Source organism: Ambystoma mexicanum, chromosome 11, assembly GCF_040938575.1.
Source record: "Ambystoma mexicanum isolate Mex_15411 chromosome 11, UKY_AmexF1_1, whole genome shotgun sequence".
NCBI classification, from domain to species: domain Eukaryota; kingdom Metazoa; phylum Chordata; class Amphibia; order Caudata; family Ambystomatidae; genus Ambystoma; species Ambystoma mexicanum.
In genome coordinates, this window is record NC_090934.1 from 684,328,873 (window position 1) to 684,341,865 (window position 12,993).

Genomic DNA, 12,993 nt, shown 5'->3' on the forward strand with positions numbered 1-12,993 from the left:
CTACTTGACACTGGTCATATCTGTTCAGCTGTGCTACATTTGCTCAGCACTATATATGGGTTATAGTTGGCAGTTTCAGAAACCCACAGATGAGATGACTGATCTAAACAAATATTGCCTACCAGCTGGAACTACGTTTGCTGGATGGCACGCTCTTAACTGCTACCAGTGTGGCGATGGACCCTGCTTATTATCAAGTGCTCCCCTAACTATGGAATTTCCTTCCTGCAGTGCAGAGTCCTTGGAAGGTCAATATTCCAGATCATAACAGAGTCTTGCTTTTTCCAGCATTGACCTGATAACATATCTTTTCTGTGACTCTCAATTGTTTCCGAGAACTCTTCATGAAATGAAGCAGATTGTTGGTGAATATTCATGACATCAGTATAAAGAATGGAGGAATAAAGGGAAGGTCGAGAGGAAGTGTCTCCCGTGTCGTGTGTGTGGGGCAGAGATGCAGAGGCCCCACTGGGGTCCAACAACTGGCAACGAGATCTTCACACCCACGTAGTGTGGAATGACGGGACTGATGAGCCACACAGGGGAAAGGTGGGACCAGAATGGCCAGCAGCTCTAGAGGAGGGCCGAGTGTGCCCAGCAGCATTGTGTATCGGCGGGCCGAGCATGCCCAGCAGCAGCGTGGAATGGCAGGCCAAGTGTGCCCAGCAGGAATCCGACGGTCCAGGAAGCAGTAGCCCAGTGGTACAGTGGCTGGAAGGACGCTGTGGGAGAGGTGCTCCATGCCGGAAGGAGGAAGAAGGAAGGCGAGCCCACCGCAGTGTGGCGGGTGGAAAGGAGCCCAGCAGAGCGACAGGCGAGGAAAGCCCAGCAGACCGGACCGCAGTAGATGTGCGGTACGAGAAGAAGGACCTACAACAGAGTAGACTGCGGCGCACCTGGCCCAGCAACACTCAGGAGGAGCGGCAGACCTGGCCAGCAGGAAAGGGGGTTCAGGAGCCCAGCAGTGCGAGGCAGACAGAGACGGGGTCCGCGCATCCGCCACCAGAAGATTGGGAAGCAGTGTTGAGCAAGGGAGCCCAGCAACCGGTACCGCAGTAGAAGCGCAGCAGGCGAGGACAACCATACAGGAAGGAACCCAGCTGGGTGACACGCCGGACAACCTGCAGCGAAGAGAGGGCGAGCATACAGATCACCGGCTCTGAGCCAGAGCCGGTGGAGCCACGGAGACCAGTGCAAGCCGGACTCAGGAAGAAGACTGCCAACACGTAAAGCACAGACCAGCCTGCACGCGCATACCATCGAGGACAGAGAAAATGCTGGGAACACCACACACACCATCTGTGAACCCGTCCAGCAGCCTGATCACAACGGTAAGGTGTTCTGGGCCCACTACGCACTGCTGTATGTGGCACAGAGTGCAAGTCACCCAGAGGCCTTCACATAGACACCTGTCTTTACCAGGCCTTCCAACAATCCTCACCCCAAACAGAACACGAGAGCAGCGAGAGACAGTAACAGACTTCTATGTCCAGGCAACAGGTACAGGCAGGTGGGAGTTCACTGCACTCCGCCCACGCTGAGGACCATACCCTGCACCAACAACAACAACAGCACATGTGGCAGCGCAGCAAAGCATAGCAACAAATGCCACCTCATTGTGTGCCACGGGAAAAAAAACAATAAAGTGGGAGACAAGCATACCCCACCCAAACCCACAACTCATACGCCCAAGCCGGGGCACACCAGCGGGACCTGCAACCATCACCAACGCACACCAGCATGTGCACCCGCCACCTGACGGGGAGCACCGCCCCACCAGCCAGAACTATGCAAGCCAGGAAAAGGGTGCAGACAAGCTCCAGCACCATCCTAGCACGCCGAAAGCGGAAGCTGCCGAGCACCACAAACTCATACACATCAGCAACTAGGGCCTGCACTGAGCCTTGAAGGAAGGCCAGGAACCTCACCCACCACAGACTGGGAACTCTGGAGCGGCAGCCCGCAACACCCCAGTGCAAAGTCCAAAGCACACGCAAGATACTCAGCACACCATCACTAGCCGGCAGAGAGGCTCCGCCATGCAAGTAAGCAAGAGTGGGAACGCACCACTCACACCATCACTAGCCGGCACAGAGGCCCCACCATGCAAGTAAGCAAAGAGTGGCAACGCACCGCTCACAACGCCACCAGCAGCCAACGCAGACCACAAAGGGCAGTGGCCCCGGCAAGGCCTGGATGCTCCAGCACTCGCTATACCTGGCCCTGACATGGCCGCATACGGCCCTACAATTGAACAAGCGCCAGCAACCCCAACAAAGCATAGTAACGCCCAAAAGTAACCTGCAAGGCCGCACCAGTCTGTTCACAAGACCACATACGGTGCCCACCTCCACAGGTGGCCCAGAATGCCACACAAGTCCTGCCGCCCTACAAACAACCAACTGTCTGGGTAAAACAGATCGGTGACGCCACTAAGCCACACCTGCGAACCACACCATACCCAAGACGGGACACCGCAAGGCCGTGCCCTTGCCAATATGGGGCCCGCTTCCCACGCCCCATTCCTACGATGGCCCGACCCATTCACCCTCCACCCGCACCATGATCAAAGCTAAAGGTGGGAAGAATGGGTCGAAGAGTTTGAGGACTTCATGCGGGCAATAGGTGACCATGACCCGCCGAACAAAGTAGCCATATTCACCAACCTAACAGGAAAAGAGATCAAAGGGATGACAAAAATGATCCCCACGCAAGAAAGGAACACATACCAACGCATCCTTGTGGCAGTCAACGACAAGCTGATTATACACACCAACAAGGACTATGAACGCTATGTATTCAATCAACGCGTGCAGCTTCCACATGAGTCCATTGATGAGTTTGTCATCCGTCTCCAGTAGAAAATAAGCAGCTGTGACTTCAACAACTTCAATGATGAGGAGGCAATGCGACTGAGGATCATAGAAGGGTGTACCTCGTCAACACTCAGGAAACATCTTCTCAAAAGGCCCCTCTACAAGATACTCAACCTGGCAAAAACACATGAGCGAGTGGACGCACAGGCAGCCGCCATTGAAAATAAAAACCAAAGTGACTACATTGCGGCCCTCACAGTAGGACAGCCGGGATACCCTGGCCTACCAGACCAAGGAGAAGGCGAGCACTCAGAAAACCCACGACACCAAACCCGGAACAATGCCACAGGTGCGGATTGGAGGTCCCACACAGACGACCATGCCCAGCCATCGGAAGGAGATGCCGGCGATGTGGCCAAGAAAGCCACTTTCAGGTGATGTGCAGATTGTAACCGCCTACAATCCCTGCATACCGACCTACACCACCACCAAGCCCGGCTAGAGGTTCTCACCCATCAAGAGGGCCCAACGCCCGATCAATATGCAGAAGTATCCAGGCACCGCAGCCGCAAAAGAGAGACCGGGTACACTGGTGCCACTGACTGCCGTCATGAGGGCCATCCCGCCGAAGCAGCACGGGCATGAGCACCCACTCCACCCAGAGTCAAACCACTGAAGACCTCACGAGATGCCGAAACGATTGACAACAATCAACACTATCAAACCAGAGAGGAAGCATACCCCTGGGGCAGGTCCCAAACACACATATTCCAAGAGGGAATAGCACAGCCGGTACAACCAAAAGGATATCCACGCTGCTACTTAAGCAATAAGCCCTGAGCCGCGGGGGTATTACCGAGTCAGGTAAAGCCCTGGGGCCCATAGTTACGGGCCCGAGCAAAGTTTCAATAGTGCTTTTTAAAATGATTTACATCTGTCCATTTCCTGCTGCGGGGCAGGATGAGGGTACACACAATTTAAGACGCTTCATGAACTAAGAACACATTTAATGTATAAATGTACTCCAGGAAATACTATCATCAAGCTGCTTTTACATGCATAGACACGATTAAGAAGAGTAAATAGGCATGATTCACGATAACATGACGCTAAAATGCTACTTCTCACGTTTTTACTCACAATATTCACACTGATCATAACTGCTACTTTAAAATCACTTTTTAAAATTGCGAATAAAAGATACATTTCAACCTTTAACTTTTTACAGACTGTTTGGACATCTTGAATACTCATTAAATCAACATATAGTCCAAAAGAAAACGTGGAAACTCTTTGCGGATGGAAGATACAATGCACACAAGGATCACTTGATACACTTTTGTTTCACGTTGAATCCACCAGGTGTATGCACGGTTTGCGTCACTATTAACCATACATACAAAACTAGGAGGCGCAGTGGATGGACACACATGGGAGAATATGGATTAGCAGTAGTAATACATTGTGCCATTGAACAGCCTATTAGACTGGTGAGACTACAGTCACGTTTTAATAATATTAATATCCACTCAATGCATGAACAATATCCCATAGCTCATGCAGCTATTATTATTATTATTATTATTATTAGCACATGTAGAATAGGACAGGTAAAACAAGCTGATTTAAAGTCTTGATACTGCTAATAGTGAAACCAAGTAGATATATAATTCATGTGACTGGGTTTGATACAGGGGTGTCTACTTCATTCCCACTGCCTTGCATCTTGAGTTCTTTCATGTGTCTTGCTTGTATTTCTGCATCACTATTGTGATGAAGCTGATGATGTCATCACTCCTTTCCCTGAGGTAGCCTCACCTCATGTGGTCAGGGGATCATTTTACTCCCAACTCTAAAAAATATGGAGTAAAATGCTCCCACTTTGGGGTGTGGCGAGAGGCCATGTAAGGAGGACGTGTGTTCCGTAACCTCCTGATGATCCGTCCATTGATATGCGGAGAACGAGCGTCCATATTGACTAGAAATATTCTAAAAACAGGGAGCGGCAGTGTGAAGGGTCAACGAAGCTCCGTACCGAGTGGCATTGCCTGAGAGGACGAGATTCAAGGCGGATCACCAGGAAGACAACAGGCTATGGAGCAGGTTGAGAAAATGGCAGCCGAAACCTAAGGGACAACAGTGACACGGCAGCAGCTGCACGGCACCCATGGGGAATATAGCTGTGATAGCCGAGGAGTGGCCGTGACACCCTGCTTTCCAAGACCGCTTGGAATGTTAACTGCTGCGGAGGAAGCACCAGAATCCTGCTGACTGATGTGAGGTGATCCGGGCGGATTGCGCAACACAAGGAACAAAGGGAGCCAGGCAACCGTTAGTGCGAGGCATCAGGGGCGCCCAGCAGCGAGAGCTACGAGCCTGCGGCACAGGTATAGTCCAACAAGCAAGGTTGCGGCACAACTGCAGAACAAGCGTGCAGACTCGGACGATATGGGCTACCAGCAACTGTGAGCGGAATCACAGTCCGAACTGCAGCAAACATCTGCTTGAGGACCCCTCACCACAGAACAGCCATGCACGAAGCAGAGTGTTGCAAGAACGGAGGAAGGGTGAGGATCCGGCTGAACACCATATCAGCGGTAAAGAGTTGGGGACAAGGAGGGGACCTGAAGGGACAACAATAATCATCTACCTGGAAGAAGGCTCCCCCCCACCACTCCCAGCACCCCGGGGAGGCCAGACCAGTCTAAGTGCAACACAAGCATTCAGGTGCCCAAGGCCAAATCGCCCCCCCTCCTGAGTAGCGAATCCACTACAAGCTCCAACACCCCCATGGGGGGGCTCTATAGGAACAATTGCCCACACTATTAGGCATGAATGAAGAGAGCAGTGCACAGCACCCTGGTGCAGCACCGGCCACAAGTCCCGGTGATATTACCAGCCTATGCGGCGAACGTTACCCAGCACCAACAAGAGATCGCCTGGTGGGGGTCGGACGGACCACCCATACTTAGCGGCATGGTCAGAGTAGGAGAGTACCGCGAGAAGAATCGCATCTGCAACTGTTGGAAGGAAGCCAAACACATTAAGGCAAGGCATGAGCTGCTGATAATAGCAGTGCAGCAATCTACCTGGTCACCAGCCCCGGTCCCCACAACAGCCTGACTCAGAGCTACCACCTAATCTGAGGGGGTTATACACTGAACTGTGCTCATAAATACTGGCTCCACCACGGCACATCTCTCCCAGCGTGCCTGCAATTGGCTGCACATACCCGATCCACTGGTGGGCAAAAACAAGCAGAGGAGGCTCTGGAACCTCAGGAACAATGCACCTCAACGCTTGAGTGAGACAGCACTCCGGAGGACACAGGTAGAGGGAGAAGCTCACCAACAGGGATACTGCATCACTGGGGGCAAGTGAAAAGCAGGGGCCACACAAAAGTGCTGGTCCTTGCCTGTTGGGGGGTTGGAGGTCTGCATGCCACGGACCACAGGGGCAATAAATCACCCCCTGGAACAACTGACATTTAGCAACCCCACAGTTTAATAAGCAAGATGATGACCAAGGGTGGCAAGGACGAAGAATAAGCAGACCACATTGGAAACCTTGGCATCGGGTCCAGGCCACCGACAAGAGACAGGCAATGGGGACAAGGCGAAAGACCAGTCAATGCCCACTGGGAACTCAGCAGAACCAGGGAACCAGCATATTCTGGAAGCCATTGTGGTGCTTCAGACAACATTGGAGAACAAGATAGACGCTGTGGCTATTGACATGGCACTTCAACGCCAAGACGTCCAAGCCATAGCAGAACAAACAGATAAACCCTCAGAACAAGTCCAGGAAAACACGAGGGTCAGAGTGCAGACAACTAAAGATATGGACATCCTCATGCAGAAAGTGAAGTTGTTGGAAGACAGAGCTGAAGAAGCGGATACAATATTGATACACGAGATTGGTGCGCAAGACCTTACGCAAGGGTTCACAATTGAAAGGGCTCTTGTTCCCTCATCAGGAAGCCACTGCCGGGGGCACCACCCAGACCAATGATAGCCAAGGTACTGAATCATAAAGATATAGAAAAAAATCCTGGCCTTCTCCAGATCCGGAGGAACGATACAAAGGGAATTGGTGAAGATTGCGGTGTACCCTGACTACACCTTCCAGGTCCAAAAGAGGAGGGCACAATTTATCTCTACAAAAACCAGGCTAAAGAAAGCTGGTCTAAAGTATATGCTAATATATCCGGCGAAACTGAAAATGATCTACAAAAGCAAAACCCTCTTCTTCGAGTCGGCAGCGGAAGCATAAGAATGGATGGACAATGCACAGGTAGCGGACTCAGAGGAGCAGAGTCAGAGGGCCTGACGAGTGCCGAGGCTGTTGAATGGACCGATATGAAAGATCTGATACTGTAATGATGATACTGTGGAAAGAGATATGCTCAGGCTGCGCAATGAGAATATTTTATTAATGGTATGGTAGGGACGTGTTCCGGTAGAGTAATAGCAGGAGCAATAAGGGGAAGTCACAGATTCCTGTTAGTGGTAACGCTAAGGCTGGTCCACTACCCCCTCGAGAAGTAGTTTAGGGCACTATATATATCCCGCCCGTAGGCCACCAGGAGACTAGTCTGGGGACTGGCTCAAATGCAGCGGAAACAGGGTAGTCCTAGCAGGGATCTCTCTGCTGGACAGGTTATGTGTGAGTTTGGTTTGCAGTTGGGAAGGGAAAGGGGGTTGTTTGTTAAGTGGAAAAGCGGGAAGGATAAGGGTGGGAGCCCCGATGCACCCTGGAATATACAATGCACAAGGATTTCTAAAGGCTATGCCAGATTCATTGCTCGCATGATACCTTGGGTCTCGAGACACAATGGCTGAGACTGTCAGAATTATGACATGGAATGTCAGAGGTTTAAATAGCTATGTTAAACGCTGTAGAATAAGTATGTACATCAAGAGGAATAGAGTTGGGATAGCACTATTGCAAGAAACACACCTAGATGCACAGAAACCACAGAATTTGGTGGGGGCGTGGGGAGGTGCACTTGTGGGCTCCACATACTCAACCTATGCAAGAGGGGTCTTGATTTGGATAGACCCAGCCATCCCATTTAAAGTCCTTGCTACTAAAACCGATGATGAGGGTAGGATGACCCAAATACACAGCATGCTAGAGAACTGAGAAGTTTGCATAGTGAACACATGTGCACCCAACCATGACGCTACAGTCTTCTTCTGATCGCTGTATACAAGGATAGGCCCTTATAGGGACGGGCTCCTACAATGGGGTGGGGACTTTAACTGTACTCTAGACCCTACTAAGGATGGATCGGACACTAAGCATAAGAGACCAGCCCCCGCCAAGGTGTTGGCTTTACTGCTACGGCATTTCCAGCTGAATGACTTGTGGAAAGAACAGCATGCGGAGGGTAGGTAATCCTCTCATTTCATAGTACCACATAGCGTTCACACAAGAATAAATTATATGTTTGTGGGGGTTGAGAATGGGCCAGCGTTCTCCGAAGTGAGATATTTAGCAAAGGTCCTGTCGGACCATTCCCCACTCTCTGTGACTTGGACAGTATCTGCCCCGAGACCACCTGGAGATTTACGAAGAGAGCCGTTGCTAGATGTTACATTTTGCAAACAAATAAGGAAGTGTACTACAGGCTTTATAACGACAAATGAGGGAAGCATGAAAAAAGTGAGCACGGTGTGGGAGGCCTATAATGTAGTTATTAGGGGGGAAATGAGGGCAGCCTCTGTGGGTGCCCAAAAGTCCATAGTGAACACCCTTAGTGGTATTGAGGATGAATTGCATGTATTAGAGAAAGAGGCAAGAGTAGACTTGGAACATATAAAAGAGGAGATCAGGTTGAGGCAGGCAGGCCAGAAAAGTGGGACAGACTGGGAAAGTTCAATTATGCGCGATTCCTGGAAAGGAGCCATGCGCAGGGTGACAAACCCGGCAGAATGCTTGCCTGGCTGTACAAAAATAAAGCTACCAGGACCCCACTATGTTCCATCCACACCTCAGATCAAACAGTGGTAAATATGCAAGTGGGCATAAATGCTGTCTTCTCAGAGTACTATCAGACACTATGCGCCGACCACCCCCAATTGCGGCTGATAGCAACATACTGGATGTCTTAGACATAATAGTACTGCCTAGACTGGAGGCACAGCAGTCAGAAATCCGTAGGGCACCATTACCCCAGAGGAGGTCCTGGCTACAATCAGAACGTTGCCCTCCGATAAGCCCTAGGTTCAGACATACTAACTGGGGAGTTCTATATGGCTTTTGAGGACACCTTGGCACTGCTCCTTGCCAGGGAGTTCAACAAGGCTTTTGAGGAGGGGATCCTCCCAGAAACCATGAGGGAAGCAGTGATAATCCCACTATTGAAGCCTGATAAAGTGAGTATGGACTGAGGATCGTACAGACCAATGTCAATGTTAAACCAAGATAGCAAGATCCTAATCGCGCTGCTCGCAAACAGACTCCGGAAGGTGATTCCCCTGATAGTCCACCAGGATCAGATGGGATACGTGCCAGGCAGGAACATCTCTGAAAACCTGCGCAGACTGCATCATGTTATCTTTAGCACGAGGGACAGAGAGGCGTTTGACTCGGTCCACTGGAACTGGTTGTATGCCACCATGGTAAAAATGGGAATATGGGCAAACTATATGAAGTGGGTAAGGCTAATATACACAACTCCGAAGGCCAGGGTCAGAACAGGGAATATGTTTTCAGATAAGTGGCAGCTGCACAGGGGCACAGGACAGGTGTGCCCCCTGTCTCCAATGCTTTACATCATTGCTGCCGAACCTATAGCTGCAAACCTGAGACAGGAATACAATGATGCAGGACCTGTAATAGATGGATTACAGCATATAGTGCCCATGTATGCTGACGACATGTTATGTATCTGAGTGACCCAGAGAACATCCTGCCATATGTGCTGGAGGTGCTTGACGGGTTCAGTACACTAACAGGGATCCAAATGAATATAAATAAGTCATGCCTCTTCCCACTGGCCACGATGGCAACGCAAGGGAAGGAGAACTTGCCAGCCCTGCCCTTGCTGTGGTGCACTGACTCCTTCAGATACCTTGGGGAGAATATACACCACGACCCCAAAACAGAACACGCCCTAAACACGGCACGAGCCAAAGAGGGGTTGGAGTAATTGATGGCATTCTGGGGGAGCCTACCCCTGTCTATGACGGGGAAAGCGGCACTCTTGAAAATGGTGACACTACAAAGACTTATGCACTACTTTAGCAACGTCCCGTTTAACATCCTGAGGCAATTCTTCCGAGACCTTGAGAAGCTTTGCAGACGTTTCCTATGGCAGAGGAGGAGGCACAGGGTGGCGCTAAATGTATTACAGAGGCCCTATGAGCGAGGGGGACTGAAAATACCGAACTTCGAGCTGTACTTCTTGGCATGCCAGCTGCAACATGTGGTACAATGGATGGCTGTTGAGACCACGATAGAAACGACTCTCCTCCAACCGGCCTATAAAAAATGTACCTCAGGGACTTGCTTTGGACCCCAGGGGAGAACAGAAGGGCCACCCATACCTAGTGAGATTGGGAATCCAAATCTAGAAGAGAGCCTGTAAGATTATGGGATTGGAAGATCCGATCTCACCGCAAACCCCTATAGCAGCAACTATGGTGGGCATGTGAGGGAGCAGTGCAACGGTTACGGACCAAGTTGGAGCCCTGCAGTATTGCCACACTAGGGGATCTACGCGATCTGAGAGGGTTACTGAAGTTTGTCGAACTACAGGAAATCGCTGGCATACACACGGGGCAATTCTTATTGCATAGTGCGGTGCTGAGAGTAGTTAAGGGGAGGTGGCCTTGCATCAACGACGAGGCGATAGGAAGTGAGGAAATAGAGAACCTGCTCAGTGTAACAGAGGGTGGACATGACATTTCAAGAATGTATGAAATATTGATAGGGAGAAACTTGAGGGTTCAGCTAAAGAGTAAGGGGAGGTGGGAAGTTGAATTGGGTAATGAATTTGAGATAATGAGTGGGGTGCCATAGCTATATACCATAAAAAGGTCTCCAGAAACACCAGATTGCAACTAATACAACTCTACATCACACACAGAGCATACCTCACGCCAGCGGCAATTGCAAAATTCAAGGGAGCAGGTAAACAGGAATGTACTTAACCCTCTCCCTCTCCCATGCACTTGCATGTTCTTCAATGTCAATGGGTCTAGTAAGATCGTTGTTTTGTTCTCACCTGTTCCCCATCCTTGCCTGGTTGAGCTCCGAAACACCTGCCCTAAATGCAGGGAAGAAGAAGCCAGGATGACACAAATTTTCTGGGGATGCCCGGCGATACTGGCGTTGTGTGTGAAGGTGGCCCATAAAGCTGCCCATGGTGGTATAGGACTGGATATACAAGCTCCTGAGGCGTGCATGCTGGGTAGATACAGGAGGAGTTTGAAGAACAAACCGTTGAACAAACTTGAAGATTTAATGTATATACTATCCAAACGACCTATAGCCATGAATTGTAAATATGCTAAGGGACCAAGTGTGGCCAGATGGTGGGAGGATTTGGAGAAATGGTCAGCGGCTGAAACTGGGGCGTGGGAGAAGGCACGGAGGAAACAGGAACTAGACCTGGGCACAGACATACAGCAGTGGATTGCCTCGACAGTGAACTTGTTTAACCCAGATATAAGGGAAGTTGCTGTACTAGACGAGGCACACGATGCGAACTGTGGACACAATGAATAACGTTGAAGCAGGCATAGACAGGGTGGGGGGGAGTTGGGGAGTTCATATGGTATGATTCACATGTTATTTCAAGTGACACATGTGTAACTGTGTTGTGTTGTGGTTGTTTGCTGTACAAAAATAATAAAAATCATGTTTTTTTTAAATAAGTAAATGAAATGCTCCCACTTTAAAATCTTATCTGGAGCACTGTTCACAGGTCTTCCTCTCACTAAGATAGCCCACATTGTTAACAACGTGCTTAAAGGTATGGACTACAAAATGAGTTATCAATTCACAGTGCACAAGCTGACAAATATAACTACTGTTCATGTTAAAAGATGTGTATGCATATTGAAATGCCTGTATTCATGGCTGCAATGTAGGATTATATTTCAAAAAGTGTGCGCACAGTCAAGGTTTGAGAAAGTTGGTCATTAAGAAGTTGTGAGATGGGTCATGACCTCATCTTATAACACATAACCGTAATGTCATGTAGAAAGAGATTTGGTATAACATATATTTAGCTTTAACAACATTTTCAATGTGGGAAAACAATACCACAGACACAAACATGGATAAAGTGAAAACTAACAAACGCTCTGTTGATATGCATTGTCAACAAGAGTGCTTTCCTCATTTCGATGGTGACAAGTGATTGCATCAAGAGTTTGGGAGAGTATAGAGGTATGGTGGCCGCACGTGTCATCAGCAGCAGGGAACTGTGTTATGATCTGTCTCACCAGAGCATTATGTTACCTCCAGCAGGTCTGTCTATTAAAACAAGATGGCTTGACAGGCAACACTGGGTTGCACTGTGTAGGGCATGGGAAAAGTAAGTGAACCTCCATAGAAAACATGATTACAATACATAGCTATGAAGTGCAAAGAGGGTATATAGACAATGTATGGAGAAAAAGTGAGAGGTGGGATCGTTGCTTTAAATTTACATCTAGTCTGGAATATGCTTAAAAATCACTTTTAAGCATCAGTATTAGTTTTTATAAATATGTATTGATGATCGTCCCTGTTTACTAATGGTCTTACACTATAGCACTTTCATGTGCATTTTAATAATTAAGTGTTTCATGATAGTTTCCAAACCCACTCACACCATGTTCTGTTGTACTCACATCAACCCCCATCCTGTCAACTCCGTAAATGTTATATGCTGTCTACCCCTCCGCACACTTGCCCTCTTCCTACCCACTGTCTCTCGCCCATTCCCAGTATATCTCACATTGCTCATCCCGTCCTTGACAAATGTTCCTCGTTATCCGCCACTCTATCAACTAGCTCCTTTTCTCCCCTCTCCTCACTCCTCCTGCGCTCCTCTATCCCTTTCTCTCTCACTCTTGCTCTTTCTGCCTTTGCCTGCTTCTCTCTTCCCTCCACCTCTCCACACATTGACACACACTAGAACATTACTAACTGGGAATGGGGAGACCCACAGGATCTTCTC